The sequence below is a fragment of the Meleagris gallopavo genome, chromosome 4, assembly GCF_905368555.1.
Source record: "Meleagris gallopavo chromosome 4, MGAL_WU_HG_1.1, whole genome shotgun sequence".
Taxonomy (NCBI): domain Eukaryota; kingdom Metazoa; phylum Chordata; class Aves; order Galliformes; family Phasianidae; genus Meleagris; species Meleagris gallopavo.
In genome coordinates, this window is record NC_139407.1 from 35,611,044 (window position 1) to 35,638,225 (window position 27,182).

The 27,182-nt window shown below is 36.9% G+C and overlaps 1 protein-coding gene and 1 long non-coding RNA gene across 28 annotated transcripts in view; one reads left to right on the forward strand and one right to left on the reverse strand.

Moving 5' to 3' along the window:
* The window catches only part of LOC104910714 (uncharacterized), a 288,940-nt gene that overhangs the window by 230,902 nt on the left and 30,856 nt on the right, over nt 1-27,182 (forward strand). For 9 of the 11 annotated variants that reach the window (XM_085222846.1, XM_085222849.1, XM_085222848.1 and 6 more), the window contains 2 exons: nt 4,595-4,725; nt 23,639-23,700. The gene's annotated coding sequence lies outside the window, so the exon portion shown is untranslated. The remainder of the gene's footprint in view (nt 1-4,594; nt 4,726-23,638; nt 23,701-27,182) is intronic. The other 2 variants (XM_085222850.1, XM_085222853.1) reach the window with 1 other exon arrangement.
* LOC116216567 (uncharacterized) overlaps nt 115-27,182 on the reverse strand; it is a 488,234-nt gene continuing 461,166 nt past the window's right edge. For 9 of the 17 annotated variants that reach the window (XR_014883027.1, XR_014883040.1, XR_014883033.1 and 6 more), the window contains 4 exons: nt 17,921-26,577; nt 16,288-16,511; nt 9,502-16,173; nt 115-9,341 (listed from right to left, as the gene is read on the reverse strand). This is a non-coding gene — a long non-coding RNA (uncharacterized LOC116216567). The remainder of the gene's footprint in view (nt 9,342-9,501; nt 16,174-16,287; nt 16,512-17,920; nt 26,578-27,182) is intronic. The other 8 variants (XR_014883042.1, XR_014883043.1, XR_014883041.1 and 5 more) reach the window with 8 other exon arrangements.

Sequence of the window (27,182 nt, forward strand, 5' to 3'; positions counted from 1 at the left end):
GTAAGCCAAAACACATAATACCTTTTCTCACGTATAATCTAGTGGTAAATTCTTTGCCACATGGGTTTGTGGATGTCAAAACTGTATATTTAAAAATAGGCAAGACAGAAAAACTAAAGAAAGGAAAGAATGCATATTTATTGAAAAGCAAACAAACATAAACAAGGAAGCAAACAGAAGAAAAACGTGCAACTCTAAGTCCACCTTAAGCTTAGGATGTCCACCTCCAACTCACAGCCTGGGACAATACTAGGAAAGTATCACACAGTAGCCTTCATGACCTCACTCTTCCCAGCAGCTGAGCTAGCAGAGGGGTCCCCTTGTACTGTAAGGAACAGAGCTTGATGTGACCAGGGGTGGGCAGACAAAGGCTCAATAGCTTGGCACTTTCTTCAGCAAGGTATTTAGTTCCAGTAATCTTTAAGAGGTCAGCTGAGCATTAACAGGATGCACGGATGCTCTTGCTGTAGGGTTTGTAATGGCAGTAAGCATTCAAACCCTGCTGGTACTCACCTCCAAGTGACAAAGTGAACCAAGGAACTGAGCAGCATGCCAGTGTATTGATTTCAAGCTGAAGTATCTCCATTGCTCCTTCAGCTCCCGAGGCTTTTTGTGAAGTCTTCCATCCAGATAATGAAGAAGTCTAACCCTCTTGAACTTACAAAACCTGATGATTTCATGGTATAGTCTGATCTAGCTTGAGGCTCAGTCTTGCTCTTCCAACTTCATTATTGCTTTATATTTTGGTGTGTATAAACCACCTAATTTTCACTATGTTATTTTCCAGGTAGAATCAGTGCAGGCTCTATCCTGTTTAGCAGAACAAGGGTCAGCACTTGAGATGAGAATGAAGTAAACAGACTTGCCCTTTTCTTTTGAAAAATGAAAGCAAGGCAGATTTGCTTTTAGAAATGAGGGTTATATGTCTGTAGCAACTTCTTGTCCTGACATTGCTGTTTTTTGTTTTATTATTATTTTTTTTAACATAAAGCAGCATTGCTTCTTGGTCTGTAGTATTGAAAAGATAAGAGAATCTCTGGAAAAGACTTGGGTGGTTCCCTGTCACCTTCCACCTTGTTCTGCTGTGTACCATCTGTCAATGCCTTACCATGGCACCTCAACATGCTACTGATGGAAGGAATTCTCTCATCCATGGTTTGAAAACCCCTTGCTCCACTGGCAAGGCAATGCCAATGTCAAGATAATTATCCCACTCAGATCAGCAGATTTATTCCTGTAATTAATGACCCACAATAGGAAGAAGCAAATTAAGATAATTCTGGCCCCAAATAATTATTGCCATTTATATGGTTGTTAAATATGTAATTTTCAATTTCACTTACTTCCTTTCTTACTGCTAGCATTATCCTAGCAACCATCTTGCTGCAATTTTCCATTATTCTGCTGCCTGTGCTACAGTCACTTGCAGTCAGATGGGGCCCTATTAGGCAACAATATTCACATCAAATAATTTTCACTAACAAGGAACAGAGGCAGTTCAGTTGTCATCTGCACCATGCTGGTGGTGCATCTTTCATCGTCTTATCCGCACTTTTCTGAGTCACAACAACGCTGTTATTAGCTCTGACAAATAAAGAGGCAGAGGTATAATTGCCAGTGATGGTGGGAAAGAAAAGGATGCTTTCCACTCTCTCAGAAGTGGCCATTTTCTGCATAGAAGAACAAATTTCCAGTTGTTCCCCAGGGGCTATTTAAGGCAGATACAATGGCTACATTTTGTGGCATAGGCCTTCAGGAATACACCATTCCCAATATGATTATTGCTTGTCAGAGTTTTATTAAAGATTCAGGGAGCTTGGGATGCTGTAAGAGAGAACCATTAAACACTGGCAGTAATTGTGATCCCGGAACCTGACCACTGTTAGCCATCTGCAGAGTGGTGAGCCCAGCACACACCTCCAGCAGCACTGGCATCACAGGGAACAGGATCAAAGCAGGCTCCTGAGATGATATCTGTCACTTGCTGAGGCTAGAAGAGGTCGTGCTACTGATGCTAATAGGATAGAGACTTAAGCAATTTTTTTTCCTTCACCCCAAAATGCTTTCTTGTTCCCTTTCACATCTGCCTTTTGCTATTTTTCTGTGCATTTTTAGGCTCATCTCTTGCATGCACTGTATCTGCATTTGCTCGGAAGGCAAATGGTATCCTGGGCTCCATCAAAAGAGGAGTGGCCAGCAGGGACAGGGAGATGATTGTCCCCCTCTACTCTGCTCTTGTGAGGTCCCATCTGGAATACTGCGTCCAAGTGTGGAGCCGCCAGTACAAAAAAGACAGGGAACTGTTGGAGAGGGTCCAAAGGAGGGCCACAAAGATGATCAGGGGACTGGAGCACCTCCCCTGCGAGGACAGGCTGAGGGAGCTGGGCTTGTTCAGCCTGGAGAAGAGAAGGCTGCAGGATGACCTCATTGCAGCATTTCAATTCCTAAAGGGAGCCTACAAAGAGGAGGGGAATCAACTCTTTGAAAGGGTAGATAACAGCAGGACAAGGGGAAATGGTTTTAAGTTGAGAGAGAGAAGATTTAGGTTGGATGTCAGGGAGAAATTCTTTACAGAGAGAGTGGTGAGGTTCTGGAACAGGCTGCCCAGAGAGGTTGTGGGTGCCCCATCCCTGGAGGTGTTCAAGGCCAGATTGGATTGGGCCCTGGGCAGCCTGGTCTAGTATTCAACGGGGAGGTTGGTGGCCCTGCATGTGACAGGGGGGTTGGAGATTCATGATCCTTGAGGTCCCTTCCAACCCTGGCCATTCTGTGATTCTGTGATTCTATCTTCCACCAAGCTGCACAGGGCAGGCCTCTGGCTTCTCACAGCCCCAGGCCTGCTTGCCAGCATCTTGGGTGTGTTGGGGCAGTGTGGGGAGCTATTGGTCTCCCTAGAGCTCCAAAATGAGCCGCCATGAGCAGGGCTGCACCGACTGGCACAGGGACTGACATCCTCAGCACACTCCCAGTGCACCAGCGGTGTAGTTTGCCTGGAAAATCTGTCAGGCAAAATTTGTTAGGTTTTTCGCAGCTCTGATTTCTCTATCCCCGAGAGTGTCTTTGCTAAGAGAAAGCATTGATTTTTGCCATCCAGCACACACACGTATGAATATGATTCATTCCACCCCATTCCTCAGAATAACTTCTGTGAGTTGTTACCCCTGCTAAAATGAGCCTTTTCACAGGTCTGTATTTCCACCTAGTATACACACAATAAAATTACCAGAAGTGAAATAAACTTTCTTTGACTTGGAGGAAATTTTATATTGTAGAGGACTCTTCTCGAAGAAATAACAGTTAGCTTTATACTATATTCATTTATAAGTAAACTTCGCACCATATTTATTTGGTGTAAATGTGGGATCAACTGTTGAACCAAATGTCCATTTAATAGAATTATACTGTACTAAAATGAAAACTATCAAATGTTAGATAGCAACACAACTAAAATTTGAGATTAAAACACGTTTCTTTGTCTGAATATTTGAAAGTGGCTACTCATTCAGCTTCGGTTAATAATTTAAAGCTAGTGGAGCGTCGCAGTAAAAACTTTCAAGTTGTACATATTTATTAAATATTAAATTGGTATAAATATTAAATTGACAAACATGAGTGTATAGTAAAAAAATAGAGATTCTTAAAAATGAAACCAAACTAGAGGTAAAATTACGTCCAGCCAAACTTAGAAAGGAAATACTTTTGGCTGGGGAAGAAAAAAACAGCAAAAGTGTAATTAAAACTACATTGTTTGCACCTATCTGGAGATCTGTCACCATTCCGTTTTGTTTTCTGTCATTTGCACTCCTTCACATTTAATAAACTACAGTATTGTTTAAGTCAAGTGGCTGGCTCTTAACAGGAGACCAGGCTTATTTTCCAAGCCTGGATCAATTGGGACTGTGTCTGCTATAGCAGTTGTTTTTCCATATATATTTAAAGTCTTTCAGTGAGAATAATCTGCACCCTCTTTATCCGGATCTGATGTTTTGCAAGCCTTGCAATTAGAAATTTTTCTCTACCATGTAACTTCAATTTCTACATTTTCTCTTCTGTATACAGATTATTAAAAAACAACATTTGCTGCCTTCTTTGCAACAGTCCTTCATGTATTTTGCTATTTTTGCTATTTTTAACTATAGTGAAACAAATGTGAATTCACAAGCTTCCTTATAGACTGCATTTCTCAGATTTTTTTTTATTTTTTTTTCCATATTTCTTTGGGCTTTTGCCATTCATCTACAGTTTTTCTTGAAGATGCATGCCCAAAATGGAAGGGAATTCCCTTCAGTGGATGCTAGAAGTTCTGAGTATTATAGGGTAATTCATCTTCTACTTTAAAAGCCACATTACAGCACAACTTGGCTTAACATTTGCTTCAGCAAAAATATTAAATGTTCATCTCAATTTTTTCTGAAGATGTGTTATCTACTTGCTGTCCACCCCGCATTTATTTACTTCAATCCTGCTGCTTAATGTCACAACTGAGCAATGTTTTCCTTATAAGTTTCCAATGTGTGAAATGGTCAAGTGGATATATTGACATCTAATCTCGATGTTGATTTACGTATATTACCTTAACTCTTCTCCCTTTCAGGCTCTATAAATGACATGTGAAATGGCTTCAAAGAGCAAAGACAACAAGCCACAGCTCAAAAATATAACCACCTGATTTTTCAAGGTTCATCATGCCAACCAGCCAATATTTTCCAAAACTCTGCTAGTCAGGTGAGTTGAAATTATCAGAGCTAAGTACTCTGATCAGTTTCTTCTTTCTTTGAGATCTTGTCTTGGACATCTTACCTCTTTCACTGTTAACAGTTTGAGCTCCAGTGATGTTCTGAGACTAAAACATTTAACAGTATGAACATCTGTCATCAGCTTTCCTTTACAACAGATATCCTGTTCCATCTAGTCCAACATTTGGGTACTTTTGGCCATTCACAGAAAGGTTTTTAACTACCATAGCTATCTTCTGCAGAACTCTGTGTTCTGTTTTTGCATGTTTGTTTGTTTTGTTTTTTTCCTTTTTTTAAGTGAACACTCAGATATAATTTGACTCAAAACCTTTGGAAAGTTTGAGTCATAGAGAAGAAAATCTTTGAGCTGTGCATTTTTTATCCAAAACCAAAAATACATAATTTTTTTTTCTTTTTTCTTTTTCTTTTCTTTTTTCTTTTTCTTTCTTTTTTTTTTCTTTTTTTTTTTTTTTGGTGTGGGTAAATGTTATCTACCAAAACTTTTATGTAAACAACACAAACTTTGCTTAGCTTTTGAATGTGTAGTTTCACTTACATATCCACACTGTAAAAGTTAATGAAGAATATACATAATCTTGCTTACATTTCAATTCATGAAAATGTATGCTTTTGTTAAAAAGCTATTAAATTCCACAGAACATGAATAGAAAAAAGTACTGGATTTTAACTTTTATATATTTAAATGAGTTCATGTCATTTATATAAAATTCAATGTTATGCATGCAAACCAACTCATATATACATAAATACATACAAATTTGTTCAAATTTGCAAATCTTTATCTTCTAGCAACTACTTATTTTTTCCATGATTGGGAACTTTTAGTGTCCTAATTGCCTTACTGGAAAATTAGGAACTGAAATTAGTATTATTAGGCACAAAATAAACGTGTAAGTTGAAAAAAATCCCACCTTCAAATGAGAGTCAGTATTTCTGCAGGTACAACGATCATACCCTAACATATCAGGAAAACCACCATTAATCAGAAAAAAGAGAAAAAGAAGCAGATCAGGAATATGTTTGAGCATGATAAGATAGTAGCTGTAGCAGCAATATAAGTAGCAGCTCTACAGGCTGCAATCTCTCATTCTTATTTCTCTCTAGAAGTAAGACTTATGATGTAATAGGATAAAATGCAGAAGGTTGAGGAGCCCCCGTTCCACACAAAATAGGCAATGCAGTCTTATCTTTTTTCGTTAGGGAAAACAAATTGTTTTTCCAAGTGAACAATCAATTGTTTAGGCACTGGAATTGGAAGAAAAGGGATAAAAACAAGAAGGTAGCAGCAGTGAATTTGTCTAACATTGGAAGTTCTGTAATAACAACAATAATAAAAAGAATAATAATTCCAAAAATTGCATTTCATAATGAAGAAATAAATGAAATATGCTGTAAAGGATGATAAGTATTTCTGAAGAATTAACCTATCATAAAGCTCTTCTGACAAAGCGAAAATTAAGATCACTATGAACATGGGCTACTGAAGAAATCCTATAGAATTGTACTTGATACTACATGGAGACTGAAGTAATCATATTGTTTTATCACAGTGTTTCTTATTCTTTCAGTTGAGTTGCCTACAAAGAATTAAATCTCTAGAATTTTAATTCTGTTAAAGAGACATTCATGTATGGAAAATATCTTATGGTGTTTGTTCCATCAGGCTGGATTCGCTATCCTTTAAAAAAATAAGGCTCTCTTGATGAGAAATTCTTCTTCAAAGAGAAGGATTTTTCTTTACCTTAAAATTTGAAATGCTAAAATTCGTTATACAAAAGAAAAGAGGTAAGTCATGAGGAAGGAATGGAAAAAAATGGCTTTGGACACATTGTACTCTAACTATTCATTTTTGTTAGGAAAAATAAAGTTAAGTAGTCTGGTAACTAGTTAGAATTATTGATTACATTGAAGAGAAATCTGAAGAAATAAAAGAGAAAACATTTTGAAAGCTGCAATTTTTAGCATGTATCTTTTTTTTCAGTGAGCCATGAGGAGGTAAACAGAAAGGATTGTATTTTAATAGCAGACAGTACAATATGCTTTAGGTTATTTAAAAAAAAAAAAAAGCAAACAAAAAACCACATCAAATAATAGCACACAAGTTTTAAATGGAAAAAATTATGATTAGATTTCGGCTGATTTTGATATGGGCTTGGCTGGTCAGACACCATCAGCAAAATTCTTGGAGAACTGAGTATTCACAATATGAAGGAGAGGGAACACAAGAGTGCTACTTTTTGCAGTCTACCAATTCTAAGCACCAGAAATTATGGTGTGTGAAGACACCTGGGAAGATGAGTAGCGAGCTACAGAGTTTGGCGTACTCACACTAATTTTTTTATATTTGTGTGTATATATAGTAAAAAAAAGTATAAAAGCATGGACCTAGGTCACTGTGTTTTCAGTGATTCTGGAGAGGAAGCAAGGTAAATATGAAATGAGAAGATAACTTCTCCAGTCATTCTGTCCTCTGATGTCAGATTTTCATTGCAAATACATGAGTGGTGATATGGTCTAGGCTGTTTGAAAAGGCAAAGGCTATGTGTTTCAAAACAAATGGAATAAAGATGCAGTAATTATCTTAACCACATCACCACAGTATAATAAGGGTGAGTTCATTTTTCTACTTGATGGCCATTTTCTCCTTAGGAAGTCAAATCCAACATCTCCTGTGCATGGCACAGCTTAAGAGTAGTGACAGATAGGCTAAGAAATGGGGAGTACTTATATTATATTTCTCCTGCAATATATATTATATCAATCTTACAGTATATCTAATGTTCACTATGGAAGCATAATCAATAGCTGAAGCTGAAATTATTTGTCAGCAGCTTAGACCCTCACAGGAGCCATGAATTTGGGTATAGGTGAAAATCAATCCTATGTCTTTTGTATTCAATTACAGGAATGAATAACTATTCTTGAATTCAGGGTTAACCCCCTCCAGGACTGGAGCTCATATTTTACTCCTGGTGAGAGATTTGTCTTTAGAGGACTACTTGGTTATGTCAGGATCTTGCTGATATAACCTATGGTGGTCCGTGCACAAAAGCCATTCAATTTTCAGATCTGTCATTGAATTCCAGTATGGTTTTGAATATGTTTTTTATAAGGTTCATCAATAAAATGCTCGATCATCTGAAATAGGAAACAGTAAATGATAATTCAGCAAATTTGGAATAAGGACGAAGTTACTCAGATAGACAGTGTTGGACATTACTTTGTTCCATTCAATCAGGATAGGTGATGTTATAAAACAGCTATTTCAGTATCTTACGGCTATTTTGAAAGAAATATTCTGTAAAAAAAGTTTTAAAATACATTTACTTACCAAGTACCACCTAATAAGTTAATACCAAATGTTACGTATTTTCTTAAAAAATAAAAATAAAAAAAAAGAGAGAGAAATTCAATCTGGCTAACAAAATTCGGGGAGAAATGGCTTATATCCACAGAAATCTGAAGGTATATTTAACCTTGCAATTTCTGTAGCAAGCAAAGTTTTCTATAGCTTTAAAGAAGGTGGGAAAAAGTAAGTTTGATTATCTCTGAATTACAGTAGGGTTTACATATTCAGGATAACAAGGATCTCATTCAAGAAGAATCTTGAAGCTTTTTGATGGTTTTAAATTTACTGCTTTTCAGTCATTCATTGTTTAATACCTGAAGGAAAAAAGAAATGGTAGCTCAGAGCAGTGTTTTCTTTGATAAAGCAACTAGTAACCACACACTGCTGGAAACAGACAAGCAGAACATTACTGTATCATATTGCAGGGCGTGTTTGCTACCAAATCTGTTTACAAATAATTTAACAACATGAAGTCAGACTTTGAACTGTGCAGAATTTTACCAGAAGAAGACAGCTCTATGTCATCTCCTGCTCTCAGTACTCTCCTGAGTGTAAATCTAACGTGTTCTGCATTTGCATCTTAACCTCCAATATTCCCCACATGCAATGGCTACTTTAATGTTGGCGTTATCATTATTTCCAGTTCCAAAATTTATTTTAAGACAGTTAAAATGCCAATACCAAAGAATTAAAATGATGATTAAATCCTTCAATAATATTATGTTTTCAATTACTCTGAGTGCTAAAGTGAGCTTTAACACATTGCAGAAATGGAATATGAGACACCCTAGGAGAAGATTTTCTTATAAGGCTCTGGTGTGCAAATCTATTAAGATAATAACCTAAGAACCACTTATTTAAAGTAATATTGTATAACTGCATTTCTTCTATAATACATTAGTAAGTATTATTTGTCTTGTTAATCTTGAATAGTCTAGAATGATCTGTCTTCCTTGTTTACCGCAAAATCTAAATTCACAAACAGTAGATGATGTATCAGATATAATATAGAAACTAAAACATGGCAAGTTCTAGCCAGACATATTTTTCTTGTGCAGGAGACTAAGCACAGATGTAGGTTTCACAGTGAAGCTGTATAGTCTCCATTCTTCGAGTTATTCTGAAGCCATGTAGACCTGGTCCTGTGTAGTTGGCTTTAGGTGATCCTCCTTGAGCAGGGGTTTTGGACAAGAAGACTTCCAGAGGTCTCTTCTAAACTCAGTCACTCTGTGATGCTGTGAATGCATATTTGTAATTTATCAAAACTTGAGACTGGGATCTTATTTTCATAGATGAAAGTCAAGACAAAAGAAGTAGAACATTTTCACTTAGTACTGATAACACGTGAGAAAAAGGATAGCAAGACAATATGAAAATTCCAGTTCATTTACTTACCCTGTAAACTCATAATGTATGTCACTCAACAACCCTCAGTCCCAAATATGAAGACAACAAAAGTTGAAGTGCCATAACTGTAGAAAGTCAGACTTGCTCCATATTGGCAGCTGAGAGAATGCTTTGTGTATGTCAGTCACTGATTCCTTAGCCCCTTCCTTACAAGTGTGCTAAAATAGTTCATCCAGAAATAAATGCCTCCTATTTATTTTCAAACTAAAACAGATACAAAGAGAACAATAACACTATTTGATAGAGCAAATTCTGAGCTACAAAGCACTATTTTTCAACACTGCCACCAACATTAGCTATGCATTTTTACCTGCAGTGAACAAGAGCCTGCATGCCACACTTGTAAAAATTTGCATCAGCAGAGGTGAACCACTGTCACCATAGCTGAAATGCACCATCCACCACCTCACTGTGCTCACATCCAGTGTTTGGTCTCCTGAAACATTCAGCAAGCACTGATAAATGTCAGTGGATGCCATTGTTTCCATATGAATGAATTAACAGTGACACCCCTTTGCTTCACACGCACTTCCACATCAGATGCCATTCTATCAGACTGCCCTTCTGCTGCCATCTGTAACACAGCAACAACATGTAATGGAATATTGGTGGGAAGGTTCAACCTCTACTGCCATACCACTAACATCTGCCCCCTGATGTCATGGGCCAACATAATAAAACAGGAGGTGTTACTTTCAGAATAGCCCCTCATCTTTAAGCAAAGTGGTTATTTGATGGTGTTTGCCACTGATGTTTCTAGAAGGAATGGGTTTTCTGGAAGACCATAAGGATCAGTGAACTCTGCAGTCCTGGTAATGCTGTAATGCATTTATTTTATGTGAGCTTCTGATCCAGTTTGACAACTTCTCACGTATTCCTGTCCTAAAGGTCAAACCTGTTTCTCACCAGTGTTAACTGACAAATGAAAATATCGGTGTTTTAGAAAAATGACATCCATATTAGGTTAATCTCATCTTTATCAACTGAACTTGATGGGATGCTCTTCAAAAGTGATTGGGGATATTCACCATAAGCATTTCTGAGTCTGTGAAAAGCTCAGTTTAAGCTTTCTTTATAACAGACTGTAAAAGTGATCAATGTGATATCTGAAAAATAGTGGTGGATCAAGGCAGGTGCCAAGTTTTGAGTCACTTAAGATTACTCATCAGTGGCATTGACTGCATAACTGAATCTGCAAAGGTGCCCTCCAGAACAGAACAGTTTTTAAAATGTCTTGTCAAAATTGCTAAAATCCAAAAATACATTGCATTTTTTGAATATATGTTGCTGCATTTGAATAATAGACAAAAGAATTTTAAAATATCTTGGAAAAACAAAACAAACACGTTATATTTCATGTGTGTCTATAGTATTATTGGAGGTTTAGCTGATGTGTTCTTTGTAGTAAAATTAATATTACTACAAAATCAAAGATGACTGGGATAAGGAACAGTACAACTAAATGGTCTAGAACTCTTGATTAAGAAAATCTCTAGGAACAGTGGTTCACTGTTTTCCACAGTTTAAAAGCTAAACATCTCTAGATGAAATTATAACACTAATCATTAAAAAAGGAGATGTACTTAACTTGTTGAGTGTACCACCACCACAGGCTGATGCTGAAAGCTTCCATGGATTCCAACAGCAATCAAAGAGACATACATCGGAAGGAAAAAAGACATCAGTACTTACTAAACTGAAATCTTTGGGGGTGATTCATTAAATTTCCAATAAAAAGAGGACTGGAGCTTGGGAGAGACCAGGCACACATTAAGCTTGTAGCCTTAGACTCTCCAGATACCATCTCTTTGGGCCACTGCAAGAGACTTTTTACTGAACTACACAACAATATGGCTGTAAATATTTTCTTCCTCCTTGTGCACTTTATTGCAATGAAGAACTGTGATTTAGAATAGCAGAAGACATCAGGGAATTTACAGCTATTGTGTATAAAAATACATTTATTCTTTTCTGAGTAGGAAATAGTACATGTGTTTAGGTAAAAAAATAATCAAATTACATAATTATTCTTAAAGAGTATGTTCCCTCCACTATGCCTGTAACATACAGCAATGGCTGGGCTCCTCAACAGCCAGGTGAGTCTGGGAATATGCTTACTCTTTGCCATTCTCAAAAAAAGAACTTGAATCAAATTTGACTTGAGGTTTTGAAATAAACTGCTACGACATCTCCACCCTTAACATATCCCAATATGCCATTTCACTGCCAGTTACTGTCAAGATCCAAGATGGTAATGCAAAGTCCTTCAGCAGGGTTTGTCTCCGTGAGTAGGAACAAGACTGAGAGAAACCCAGATTAAAAGGGAACTTTGAATGTGCTTTCAGAGGTTATAGAAAGAGCAGTTTTTTAGAGCCGCATTTACTCTTGGTATAATCTTATCCAGATTAAAAAAAAAAAAAAAGACTGAACATGAGCTCAACTAGAAACATTCTCATGTCTTTTCAGCAAAGAGAAAAAACAGGAAACACCACAAATCACTGAAGAAAATACATACTCATACAATGATACAGTTCACCAATGCCTATACTGTATATTCCTCCATCGCTGTACAGAATTGGTAGTAAAGGTAATCTCAAAAGAACAGGTAGTATTTCTGTATCAGTGCAGGTTTGGGCTGCCTACATAGACATTATGGTGCTGAGGCTTGGGAATGACGTTCACGTTAGGTTGTTGCCAGCATAGGAATGGTGTAACACGCTATATTTTGCAAAGTATATTTGCTTAGAAATCTGAGAAAGAAAATGTAAGATTTTTGTTTTAAAAATCTATAAAGAACTATTTTATAAAGAACTAGACTAAAAAATGATAGAAAAAAATTAATGATGCCACTTCACAAATAGTATTCTAGAAAAAAATCATTAACCTGAAATTATTCTTTGTGAATGCAGCTCAAAAAATATTACTGTCAGAGATCCCACTGCTGGGAAAAGCTACAAAAAGTCATTGTAAATGCTGTGAAAAAGCTGAAAACAATTTATAGATCCACTTTTTTATTATGTTAAGATGACACTAACATGATACCATGATTATTAATTATAACACTGTAAAAACCATCTGTGACTTGGCTTCTCTTTATGGATAGAAAAGACATGCTGAATGTATGGATAGCCTTATTCGCCACTACATTAGTACAGCTTTAAATGGATGTAATATTACAGCAACATGAGTATGAAGTACCACAGCAGGAAGTCACGAATCTTGTATGCATTATTCAAGAACAATAAGCAGATGACATATAGATAATAGCATTACATTCTCCTTGAGAGATGGTAAAATGTAAATAAGACACAGCATCTTCTAAGCAGTTACACAAGGCTTAATGTAAAATATGTTATCCTACATCTGCCCAGCAGATGCCCACTAAACATAAGAAAGGCAAATAGTTGTTCTCCAAGTCACTCTCCTGGTAAGCTGGCAGTAATGACACTTGAAAGTGAATTCCTGTCCTTGCCTAAGTGAAATGCAAAATGAGAGTGCACATATGTATGTCGATTTGGGTAGGAGTATGAATTCAACCTCCAAGTACCATTCTGTGCTCCATATCCCAATTACTTACAGTCTGCATTTCCACATTGCTTAGAGAAGTGCCAAAGCTAAAAACTTGAGGAGCAGACCTTAATCTGACTATTTAGGTAGGCTTTAATAATCTCTCTCTTCTTTAATTTTTAAGTTTTGGAGGAAATCCTAATTATCTTTAGTTTTACATAACCAAAACTAATCAAAAATTGGTCTCCCTTATTCCAGACATATTCAGGCCACTTTCAGTCTTTGTCTAGGTTATGGAATACTCAAATGATTTTTTTTTTATTCCTTGCTGTTAAAGAAAAAAAATGAAAGGAGAAAGAGATTTTGTTAGCGGATCTCATTGAAGGCCAATTGCAAAGTGCCCTGCTATCACCTTGGAAATAATGAGGGAGAATATTGCCCAACCGACAGAAGATTGAATTGATGAAGATGACTTTTGATAAATATATAAGGAATCATTATATACAGAAACCAAGTGAGTACTGAGGATGGAACTCAAAGATTCAGTACACAGAATTTCTCTAAACAGGACTAAGTATTTTCTACAGTTATTAGAGATTAATAGTATTGTTGTTATTATTGCTGTCATCTTTTTGACTTTCATCTCAGGGCTCAGGTCAGCAACAATTTCTACAAGGTTATCAGGTTGCTGAACATTTCCTTTTCTGCTCAGTGATGTACAACAGTCCCATTTCTGGTGAAAATTGTTTTATTGGAAACTATGAAGCATAAAAATAATGAGACCAATTTTCATAAGAACATTTTTCCCTTGTGAATGCAATGTGCAATCACGGCAGAGCAGTGGAGGCAACTCACCATTTGTGCTTCCAAATCAAAAAGCATTAATGGAGCTGAACAACACTGGTTAGGTCTGTGGTATCCTAGCTCAGGAAAGAATACAAACTATGAGAATACATGCAGATAAAGGATTTTTAGGTATAAAAGAAAGTCATTCATTCTGAAAGACAGGAAGTTACCTTCAGCAGAAGGCTAAAAAAGGATATGCATCTTTTCTTTTGGTATATAGATTGCAAGAAGAATTATGCAAGATAAAGGACAATCCTGGGAAATTAAATATAATTTGGATAGGAAATCAGACAAATGGTTTTCTCATGCCAGTTCTTACATTCTGGTTTCTGCAGTGACGGAAAATATGTAGGTCGCTCTGAAAGTAAGAACTCCTATTTATGTCCAAGAAACTGCAACAGATGCAAAGAATACAACAAATCTATTTGATAGAGCAAATTTTCAGCTACAAAATACTATTTTTCAACATTGTCACCAACATTAGCTATACCCACAATGAACAAGAGCCTTCATACTGCACTTGTAAACATCTGTACCGGTGGAGGTGACTGTCACTGTCAGCACTGCTGAAATGCACCACCCACCACCTCACTGCACTCACATCCACTTGTTATCCAGAGACATTCAGCAAGCATTGACGAATGTCAATGGATGCCACTTTTTCCTGCATGGATGAATTATTCAGTGACATCCATTTCCTTCATATGCACTTCCATGTTGGATACTATTTTGTCAGACTGCCCCTTTGCTGCCATCTGTCACACAGATGCAACAAAATATAATGGAACATTGATGAGAAGGTTCAACCTCTACTGCCATACTACCACGTCAACCTCTGATGTCATGGGCCAACATAATAAATTAGGAGGCATTACTTTTGGAGCAGTCTCCATATTTTTAAATTGGATTCAAAAAAGTTCCTGGTGGGGCTGTATTGACAATGGTGGGACCAGAGTTCTGAGGATGGGCTTTGACTACCCACAAGCTGCTATGCTTTTCCATATGACTGAAAACACAATTGCTGGCAAAACTGTATAACCAGTACACGAGTATATACTGTGAGTACATGCTCAGGTATGTACCCATGACTGACTCATTCAAATTCTAGAAGGAGCCTGGGATCTGGTTCCAATTAAATGCTTCTGGAAATACCAGAACAATGCAGTTCAGAAAGATTTTCAGAAAGCAACAATCACTTCCTTTCTTTCTCCTGGTGACCTAAATGATTTGCAGCTTTTAGTATGAAAGGGATTACCACAAGCTATTTGCTTTCTCCCCTTATTGAATTCACAGCTGTAGAAAGAATTAAGCAATGAGGTGAAATAATTGTTTAAAATTACTGCAAATGAATCTTGATCACAACCTCAAAACTGAGAATCATGATCATTATATTTGCATTCTCATGAATGTACATGAAGTTATTGTTGTGTACCAGAGTATATATTTGTGTATTAACTTTATCAAATTTAAGTGTTTGTGATATCTCAGTGAGCATGAAATGTAGTTACTTCGTTGCACCTGTTCATAATAATTGGATTCAATATTCATGAATGATTTTCCAGCAACCATGTGCATGAGCAGTGATCATTAAGTCAGGCTTCCAGCTCCCCAAATATTGTACTGCAAGTGATCTGTGAGGTCTGTGAAAACAACTGTGTATAAAATATTACCTGACACTATGAAATGCAGGCACAGGTGATTGCTTCTCTTGGCCTGGATAACAAATCTCTGTTTACAGATGGGAATTCACCTTCATATAGCAATTAGGAATGATGGTAAATGGAAAGAGATGCTAGTTAAAGTTAAAAAGATCATGCTATATCTGACAACTTAGGTGAGCTGAACCAGAAGCAGCCTGGAAAAGACAGAGTATTAAAAAATTGGATGTTAAATGTGGCAAGATTGACAAAAGTAAAAATCAAAAATGTAAGAAAAAGCAAAAATCTAAGAAAACGTAAACTGGAATGATAAAAAGATCATTGAATTAATCCTAAAATTCAGGGTGACAGTCTTTTTCTTGTCCCACTTCTCTACAGGTTAGTGTATTTTTATTAGGGATATACTAGATTAAAGTATGCATCTAATGCAGCACATAACCCATGGGCAGTTAGCCCAATGTTTAGAAGATACATTGGATTTGCTGCAAATGAACAGATGATGTCCAGTAAGGCCAGTGTTTCTGGAACAACATATAAAAAACTTGCAGTTGATTTGTATGGGCAAGGCATCCAAGTCACACATTTCCAGACTGAGAGCTCATGTGGTTTCTCTGAGTAAAATACCAAAATTCATTGCAGATAACATTTCCTATCAGAAAGAAAAAAAGAAAAGAAAAAAAAAAAAAGAGAATGCAATGAAATACCTACAAATATAGGCTAGCCCTTACAAGGCCAGTGGCATATACAAATGAGCAAAACTTACATTTTCACATTGCACGAGTTAAATGATCGTCTGGACATGTCTAAATCATCACATCCATTTTTAAATGTCCTTTGAATCACATCTGATTTGGCAGGAGATGGCAATTCCCAATGAGATGAACAGTTAACAGAATCATAAAACAGCTGGGTTTTGGCTCAACTCTGTGTTGCTGTAACTTCACATTGCTGGGATTCCACTAAAATAAGCAGCCGTATCAGGAAGATCTAAAATGTCAAACAGGTTAATCCGAGACCAGTGAAAAGCAGGAATAAGATGCATTAACCGCCTATCCCCTTTCTGATGGACTGCTATTTCCTCTTGTGTTAAGAAATAGCAAAGAAATCTTAAGTGGTAATCTCTGTTTTGGTGGTATTTTGCAGCCATATATATTTTCTGCAGGTGAAGACCTCAAAAAGAACAGTTCCGTTTTGAAATGTGATAAAGACCAAACAATTAGCAGTCAGCCCCTTGGATAAGTAGTCAGTCGTGACAAACCTGAGCACTGGGGAAAGCTTCTGGGTTGTCTGAGAATAACTCTGCTGGGCTCATGCAGAAGATCTTATGCAATAGTAATCAATTACTTATGGATGGAAATAACATTTAATAAATAAATTATCTGTACATTGGCAAAGAGGACTTTTTTTCCTCATCTCCCTGGTTTAATGTTATTTTTCACTAGGAAGAGTGGTGAGATTCCATACAGATGAACCTCTCAGAAACCAAACTGATCTTATGTTAAATGAGTAACTATACAAAACTGTCCATTTATCCAAAAAAAGAGGAAAGGGGAGAAGTTATCAAGAACATCCAAGTTCAGCTTTTTATTTAAGTGCATATATACAGGCACACAACAAATATACAGTCTATTTTTTGTCCCTTATTAGCTATAGTTTTGGCTCATAAATGGAACTACTGACAAAATAAATTTTCTTAAAGCATACAACTTTTTATTGATCCTGAATTCTGAAAACTCATGAGTTTTGAAGCTATGACTTATATCTGATTCAATATTCATTATTTAGAAAGCTAATCATGAATTGTATCATCTTGTTTTACAGCCTTAGCCCCCAACATCATGAACTTTAGATCATATTATTTATTGCAGAATGAACAAATGTAATTTATTTTGTTATTATCTATTTGATAAAAATGTTTCCCATGCTAGTGTCATCAGAAAAGATTACAGCAAGCTTTACTGTGAAAAGCAGAACAGGTTAGAATTAAGATATAATAATGAGATTACAGGGAGACAAAATAAAAGATAATAAAAGTAGAAGATCATGTAGATAAATACAGAGATTTCTGAAATGGAAGGGTAAATATGCAAACATCTGGCATTGCTTTTAATTTATCATTTTCATCTCCTGCTTTTGAAATCTAGTTAGTAGCACAATATTGGCCTAGAATTTTAAGGAAGAAAATGTCAGCAGGCATTATCAATCTTATTTTATATAATTGTATAAAAATATGTAAAGGAAAATAGCATCGTTTATCTTTGTTTTGAAGCCTACAGTTATTGTGGCAATTTTGCATAATGCATATTGCTATTAGTTGTTGTGGTATTTAAACCTAAAATGAATATTAAACCCAGTGACTTATTACTGCTTAAAGAGCACATGGTTCCCAGACTTACCAGCGGCACCACTGACTGCTTGTGTTTCCCCGTGCCAGCTTTCGCATGTGCTCTCACATCTGTCTCCTCCTCATCCCAAAGCCTACCGCAGAGGAAAGCTGCCATCAGATGAATTTCATGTGTGAATACAAGCCAGCTACACTGAGCTTTGGCCCCCTTCCTGGTCCTTCCTCTGACTTTGGACGAAGGAAGAGACACAATTTCTGCAGTGAGTGCAGAGGTAGCAAGAAGACCAGGCAAGAAGCTACTCTATTCCACCTGCCCAGCAGTACATTCTTGCTCTGTAACTGCTTGAGTTTCTATTTTAAACTAAATGGATTTCTGAGCAACTTACAGAAGCAGATTCTAAACTATTTCAAGTATCCTCTAATTTTGATAGAAGGTTTTTCAAACTGCCCTTCAGTCGTCCACACACTTGGAAAGTAAAATTCCATCATTGGGTACTTTCTCCTCAGGAAATCTCAGCTCTGGATTGTACATGCGGTACTGGAGAGTGCTCTGTAAACAGGGGTCAGTATTGGCTATAAGTGCAATGCCAAGAGTTAACACAGGTGGCACAAACTTAGGATTTTAGCTTTAGGAATCATGGACAGGACTGCTGTGTTTCTATCCCACATTTCACAGGCACAAACATACTGTCATGCTATATAATAGAAAACAAAACTTTCCGGTTACACTCAGCTGCCCTCAGCTGCTGTCACACATAGGCATATTGGGTAAGGTATTTTGGAAGGAGTTGACTATGTAATGCACATACAGTGCAGGCAAACTATGTGTTTGCTTGAGAAATAGCTGTCTCTCTCTGAGAGAGATTGGCAGGTCAGGAGCTGGTGTTGCCACCACCATCCTCACTGATAGCATCCAGATAAACAAAGCTTGTGAGCCTCTTGTTGCTTATACCAGAAATTACATAAGGATAAGCTCCTCCGTGCTCCTACTGCCTGTGTGTATTTCACTTTCTATGTTCACAAAAAAATAGCTCTTTGTCAAAGAAATATTAAGAAAATCCCAAGTGGTTCTTGAGGTTATATTTAGTACTTTTGTCAGAACTGTGAGAGAGAAAAGATGATGTAGTCAATTGCCTTTTGAACGATCTCTCGTAAATGGAAAACCGTGTTTCTTTTTTTCAATTGCATTTTAATAGTGGCTAGCCTGTTTGTGGGTATCCATAGAAAATGGATCTACTCAATGTTATTTTATTTTCCTTGAAAGCTCAGAAGAAAGAAACAATACAGAATATATAGATCTCTGGGAAATATCACATTGCTTTTTCTCATTCTTCCTTTTAATTTATAAAAGTTTCGTTAAAAACATTAAAGGTGAAAATTATTTTTTTAATTGAGAAAAGCTGAAGGAGACTATCAGGATCTACACTGGTCACTCCAGAGGCATGCCTCCTTTTTATGCCCATGGAAACTACAATAGGTACAACGAGCATGACAACACTATTTGATAGAGTAGATTCTCAGCTACAAAACACTATTTTCAAACATCTTAATCACCATTAGCTGTGCATTTTTACCAGTGATAAACAAGGTCCTGCATGCTATGTTCATAACAGTCTGCATCAGTGGAGGAGCCACTGTCACTGTCATCACTGCTGAAACACATCACCTACCACCTCATTGTGCTCATAGCCACAGGTTGGATCCAGAAACATTCAGCAAGCATTGATCAGTGTCACTGGGTTCCATTTTCTACTGCATGGAGGAATTCAGTGACACACCTTTGCTTCAGATACCATTTTGTCAGTCTGCCCCTCTGCTGCCATCTGTCACATGGAAACAACACGTAATGGAGAAGGTTCAACCTCTACTGCCAAACCACCAGCATCCACCTCTGATGTGATGGGCCAGCATAATAAAACAGGAGACATTACTTTCAGTGCAGCAATTGTATAAATTGTATGCTCTTTGACATTTATTCGAGTTTCTTAAAATACTACCAGAAGTTCTTGAATTTTCTGAGCTATGGACATCATGATAAGTTAAATGCAGCCCTTCTCATTGCTTCATAAAGAAATTCAAATACTAATTTCAGGAAGCAAACATTTTATCTTTTTAGATACTGAAAATCACAGCCCATCTTAAAAGTTGTTCCATCTGAGTGATTTTGAACTTTTTCTCTGGCACCTCATCTCACACTGGCTCACATAAGTCTCACGCTTCCCAGGTACTGGAAACAATCTGAATTCAATCTGAAGTTGTGAGAAAATCTGATAGAATGATTATAGCTTGCCAGCTCAAAATTCAGAAATGAAACAATCATTTTTCATCACAGCTTCATCACTATTTGCTTAAGGGAGACATTCAGATGTAGAAAAACTTTTAACTACCATAATATAATACAGTAGCTTTAAATATTCTCTCTTATGTTTTCTTAGTACTGTTCACTTACACAGCAACGTTTACAATAGAGATGTTTTTCCAGCTACAAGCAACAGATTCAGATTTTACTTTCATCTGCAAACTCGCTAAAAATTGAACTTATATCACAGTTCCAAACAACATGTGTTGTGGAAAAATAAATCCCATTAAGGAAAGAAAAAATAGTCAATCTTTAGTCTTTGATGGGTACAGTTCTAGACCAACAGATATCTTAGTGAACTGTAGAAGTAATTTATCTTATCACTTTCAAATAAAGTTTCTCAGTTTTAGTGCATCATTCCACTTACATGAAAACTGTAAGATGTGAATTACTCTTTAGTTTTTAGTGCATGCTGAATATTTTGAAGATTCTAAAATTAAATGAAATGTAGGCTCCTAGCACTTGGCAGACCCTTAAGCTAAGAAAAACATGGAAATAGACTGGTTAACTCAAGCAGAAATTGCCCTAACAGGAAGACATCTGATTCTTCAAGGTTTTAAAAGCATCTGTCTCAGTGGATAGCTCCAAGACAGACCCATTGCGAGTGCCACAGGACAATTCAGAGGGAGTGATCTGGAAACCACTAAATGGGAGGGAAAGATAAAAACATATTGCGCAGGAAGATATATATGCATTACGCCAGTTGGGTTGATGCCAAGATTTCCTTCAAAAGAAGGCAGAAATACATTTATGCAGTTCTTGTACAAATGAAGAGAAACACACTTCAGGTTGATGAAGGCTACTGGAAGTGAGACTGCCTGAAATCAGCGAGAGTTAAGGAAAATAGGGAAATCTTACCAAATGTTTTTATCTGCAGTAAGGAGAATTGTTGCAATAACTATGGCAGAAAAGTACAGCTCCTTCTTCAAGTTAGACTATCAAGAGCATCACTAAAAGCTTGGTCTTTGTTGTTCACAGGGTCTATTGTTGTTCACTTGGTCTATTGTGTTCAAGGGAAAGAAATATGCAAGGAAACATCATCTTCTATCCCACAAACATGTGGGGTGAAATAGAGATGCTTGAAAGAGTCCTTTACATTCAGCCCTGCTCCAGAGCAGTAAAAGGCAGCAGGCATATGCTCTTGCAAGTTTTTGATCTTTTTAAATGCTTTCTCCAAAAAACACCACACACTGCAGCGCAGGCAGTGCATGTGAAGTTTGGCTCTTAAATCTCCACTGGGTGCATGTTGGTATTTACTACTCTCATGTTGCTATTGCATTTTCATATCTTCTATAGAAACACTCCAACACTGTGTCTCCCTCTGGCCTTTTTGCCTTTTTTAAAAACCATTTGCAGAGGACACCAGTTGCTGGGAAGTGGTGGACTTTTGGAAACTTCCATTTCAGTTCCATTTCTGCAGCAACAGCAATAAGGCACGGTGCTTGCAATTTTGATTATATTCTGCATTGCTTACTTCAATGTCTTGTTACCATGTAAAATAGCACTATCAGCTTCAATTTTCTGCATAATTAAAATAACCATAATAATTTGACATGGAAGCATGCCAAGTTTATTTTTACGAGACGTTTTCAAATATTGCTGAGAAAAATTAGATTAAAAAAATTCCCATGTGATTGAAAATGAACACACAAATTCTGTGCGAATAATACTATGAAAATGTGCACACACATTTTCAACTCTTTAAGGAGATAAGAGTCAGTGCTTTCTTGTGCTTACTCTGCCAATATTTAATACAGATGATAGCATCCATTCATCTTCCCTTATTAAATGCTATCCTTAATCTCAATCTGAATTATTGTTGTGTACTCCAAAACAGGATGAATTCAGGAGTCCTGATATGATATATGACTGTGGTGTTTCATATTGTGGTGCCTAGCATGACACTGCTGTAGAAAGGTGTGGTTTTCTGTTTGCTGAACGCTTAAACTTTGTAAAAACTTTGCAGGCATTTGTCAGCTTAAATATGTGCCAAGTAACCACTGTTGTTGTTTTGTTGTTAAGATGTAACCCTAAAAAAAGTTAACAAAGTACACTCTAAAACACCTTGCATGTTTTGTTTTCCCTTTTAAATTATTCTCAATTGTGTTATCTCTCCATCTCAATATCACAATGACATAAGAATCTGCTTTGGCTGTCTGTAATGTGATTTTTTATTTAATGCATTTAGAATGACCTTCTACGTCCATTAAATTATATATGATCTAGTTTCTTGGCAGGGCCATTTATGATCATTTGTCTTAGATTTTATGTATTGCTTTTCATTGTTGATCTCAGAAATTGTCTTACTTACACTGAATAAAAAGTGACAAGATGTGATAGAGTATTTTGTTAGAAGCACTTTGGAGAGTCCTGATTCCAGAAATGTTAGTTTATAGCCTCAAGCCTCGATAAATGTACAAAGGGACAACTAGCTAGTGACAGCCCCACAGAAAGAGCTCTGGGGTTTCTGAGTGATGGCAAGTTGAATGTGAGTCAGCATTGTGCCTTGGCAACCAAAAAAAGGCCAACATACCCTGGGATGTATCAGGTCTAGCGCTGCCACCAGCCGAGAAAAGGGATCGTCCCACTCTGCTCTGTACTGTGTGGCCTCACCTGGAGTGCTGTATGTGGGTTTGAGGCCACAATATATGAATGATGTGAAGCTATTAGAGAATGTTCAAGGGAGAGCTATGAAGATGTTGAAGAGTCTGGAGGGAATGACTGAGGCCCCTTGGTTTGCTTAGCCCAGAGCAGAGAAAGCTGAGTGGAGGTCTCATGGCAGCCTACAGCGAGGGAACATTATTGAGCCATGTCAAGGGAGGGTCAGGACAGGTGTTAGGAAAAGGTGCTCCACCAGAGGGTAGTGGGCATGGACCAGAGCAGTGGTCACAGCCCTGAGCTGACAGAGTTCAAGGAGCATTTGGACAACATTTCCAGTCCAGAGCCTTGGTAGACACGGAATACCTCTTTAAAATCTACAGGATGATCAGAAGTTGGCTCACTGAGGGTCATTTCACATATATTGTTTGATTGAATGTGTCTCTGAATGGCATAAGCTCTTTCTGGATGTCTGCAGAGGACTGCAGAGGACTACAGATTCCAATTCCCTAGCTTGGGTGCATTTTGAAACTACAATTCCTCTGCTTTTTTTTGTTTGTTTGTTTTGTTTTGTCTCTTCTGGTATTCCTCATCAATTTATTTATTAGATAAATGTTTTCTGAAAGCTTGTCTTTACTTTAGGGGTATCTTGAAAAATGTCTCCAACTTTGTTTCACGCTTATTTGGCTACGCATTTCTATGAATGACAGATCCATGCATTACATTCAATGGGGATTGTTTGTAGAGCATAAGTGAAAATTGGTAAGTAGTGTTTTTCCTTTTTGGTGTGTCAACTTTGTTTTTTATTCTCAGCAGTGTGCCCAAAAATGATGCTTCTGCATAAACAGATGAAGTATGCACTGAGGCCGTATTAAGTAAGTCATGTTACTGCCAGGCGTTGCTCTTCAATGGGACCATGCAAGTCAAAAGCAAGCTTTAGTCAAAGGACAAAAGTATTAAAATAAATATGTGCAAAGTTACTTCTTTTGCTTCAGGACAGACTCTGCAATAAATTGTATCAATAAGAGTTTTTGTGGTTTTAAGAACACTTGGCTTCAGGGTGAATGAAAGCTCTTTGATTTCTGTGTTAATTTAGTTGTCTTCAGAGATTAGGAAGACTGAAGGAACAATTGTTTTAAGATTACTGTGTCTATCCAATTTCTGGCAAAGGCCACCAGGGTTTTCTTGTTTTTTTTTTTGTTTTGTTTTTTGTTTTTTGTTTTTTTTTTTAATTTTAATAATTTCATTTATGACAAATGATGCAGAAGAAAACATTTTTCTCCTACAGGTTTATCAGTTTATTAAGCAATTGAATCGATATTTCACTTTGTTCATCTTTGCTCTTACAAGAAAAAGGAGATAAAATAAGGACTTTATTCCTTCGGGGTATTTTGGGAATGCCCTAAGACATTAACACAACCAGGGCAGATAAATCCAAAAGTAAGTCTGAGGCTCATCTAATTTTTCAGGGATCAATGAGAAATATGTGAGCGTCATTTCTCATAGACAGTTACATTTGTTTACTCCTGTCCTACCCTAGGCTTCCTTGTATTATTTTCAACTCCTTTCAAATCCAAGAATGAATACATAACAGAAGATAAACACAATAAAGTGATGAAAAACTCAAACGGTTCTGAAGTAAACAGCATCTGAAGCCCTGATTGTTCAGTTATATAGAATTCATATGAACATGAACGATGGTTTACTTTAGTATTTTTTGAACTTCTTTAGCTATTTTGTAGGAGAAAAAAGTATTCTCTGGTGTTCAAATGAAAAAGTTTCTAATGTACACTTATGCTAACAGTTATTCCCTGCTAACGATAATTTTAAACAGTTTTTTGGTTGTGTGTTATTTTGTTGGTTGGTTTTAAATTTCTGTCAGAAATGATTGTGCAGCCACCATTTAATTTACTTACAAAAAGACTAGTCACAGTGATGGGAAATGTCTCCTTCTCTCTGTATTCAAAGCCAAAGCATTCTCACTTCAACACCGAACATTTTTGATTCAGCACAGAAATCTGGCTAAATTTTAGCAATAAAGGGTTGTGCAACATCAGGAGATCTCGGCACACGCGTTATAATTATGCAAGGAAAACAAGAGGATATTCTTGCATATCAGTTGTAAGAGACCATCAGGTAGATTTTTTTGTTCTTGTCATCTCAGTTGTCATAACTGATCTGAGTAGGCTTAATGTCAACAACGTCTCTGAATATCCCACTATATGTATACAATAAAATATTTGCCTTTAGAGCAATCTGGTCCCTTACCAACAGTCATGAAAATAAAGCAGTGCATATTATGCTAAAAAACCAAACGATGAGCATAAAATTCATATCTGCAAAATTCTTAATCTATGCTTGTAGTCATCTGGCATTGTCCTTTGGGACAGTGACCTTCCTCTCTTCTCACTCTCCCAGTATTTTGTCCACTTACCACTTCAGTTGTACATGAATGCTGTCTTTCACGTCTGTCTTTCTCCTTCTTCCTATGTTTTTCTTTCTATTCTTTTCCTTCTTTCATTTCTTTTGGTACAGGGCAGAAGTGAAAGGAAACAGCTGCCTTCAGAAGCACGTTCAAGCATCTTCCTCCAAAGTGATCTCAGAGTCACTTTTGTCCAAACCCTAGGTCTTCACAGTCTGCAGAAATAGTTTCCCTTCAGTCCAAATGGCCATAACATTTAATCTCATACTCTGTCTGCGGTTGAAGTTGTAATTTTTAAATATGAATAATATCTGTGTAATGGGCTTAATCTGGAAATAATAATAGCAAAAAAAAAAAAAAAAAAAGTTAAAAAGTTATATCCCCTTTTCCACTTTCATGAAGCAAACAAACCAAAGCCTCCCCAGCTGAGGCTGGGAAGGCTATAGCACAGGCAGCACTGCCCTAGCTGGGCAGCATGGATGGTAGACTACAGCATATGTTTTTCCACCTCACTAAGCAGTACATAAAAGCTAACTCACCTGCTGAAGTTATTCTCAAAAATCTAAACCAGATCCGTTCCTTGATATACGCTGAACAGAAACAGTCTCTCTGACAATTGCCTTCTGAAGGTGACAGTAAGAGAAGGAAAGTTGGCTTCTTTTCTTTCTGCTTTTATTATTTGACTTAACTGCTACATTTGCTCCAATCCCTACCCTGCCATGGAGAACATGCATTTGGCCACTTATAAATTGTAGATTCATCAGCTTCTGTATCAATATTAGAAAAATGGTGTTGTGAGTGCCAGACACAAATATTCAGATTGTGAAAGAAATGTGACTAAGTGCAGACTTGAGTGGAACAGGACTATCATGTCTTTCAGGAGGCAACTGATCATTGGTTCCTGGACTCACTGCCTGTAAAAATAGGCCTAGTGCCCTCCTCAAATATTTACCAACATCAGCAATTTAACTTCACATTGTTTTACACTTCTAGAAAACAGATATTTTCTCCCCAGCAACTCTAGAAATCCAGCACACTCCAACACAGGTATCAGAACTCCATAAACTGCTTTGACTATTTCTGCTGCCTTCAGCTGACATTAAGCAAGGTACATCCTTGTTCAGCATCACTGAGGGGAAGAAAGCAAGCAATCACCCCACATGACCATCGGCATACCAACACTTCTTTCCAAATACTATCCTTTAACATTTTAAGTAGCTTTTTGATAGTCCTGTTGATGCTTCTTTGGCAAAGTTTGTTTCTTTGTCCCCGTTGTACTTTCAGACTAACCGTCCATACATGCTGGAGATACTGCAGGCACAAAACTCTTCTGTAGATAAATAGAAAACAATACAATGAACATACACAATAAGCTGAATGTTCAGGCAGTATGGCTTCATTAAAGTTAATGGGATTTCTGACTTTTAACAATGTTTATCCCATCTGAAAGTTAATCCTCTGCACAAATAATGCAATAAATACAAGTAAAAATCTTTCTAACATACTGAAATCTACATAGGCATCTCCATACACAGGCCATGATCTTCTACAGACAAGATTATTCTAAATGAAATGCTGATCCTACTGAAGTCAGTACAGTAGTTTTCTTTCTCTACAATCATTATTTGCAATTCGGTTTCATTGTTAATGATGCACCGCAATTATAATTTGAAGGCAGGATGTTACAGATGGCTTTAATGGGATCATGTACTACATGACTGAAGATTTTGTAGTATTAGTTAATCCTAATGCAAAGTTTTTCCTTAAAATTTAGGGGTGTTGCATGAAAATCGACCTAACAGTCAACAGAAAAACTCTAATTTACTTGATTGGAGATCAGTTTTGCCCTATTTAATTTAACTCAATATTGCAGATATTACAGGAAAAAGTTAAAGTCTTTAGCTGGACTTCACCCAGATTTTCACTCATTAAAAG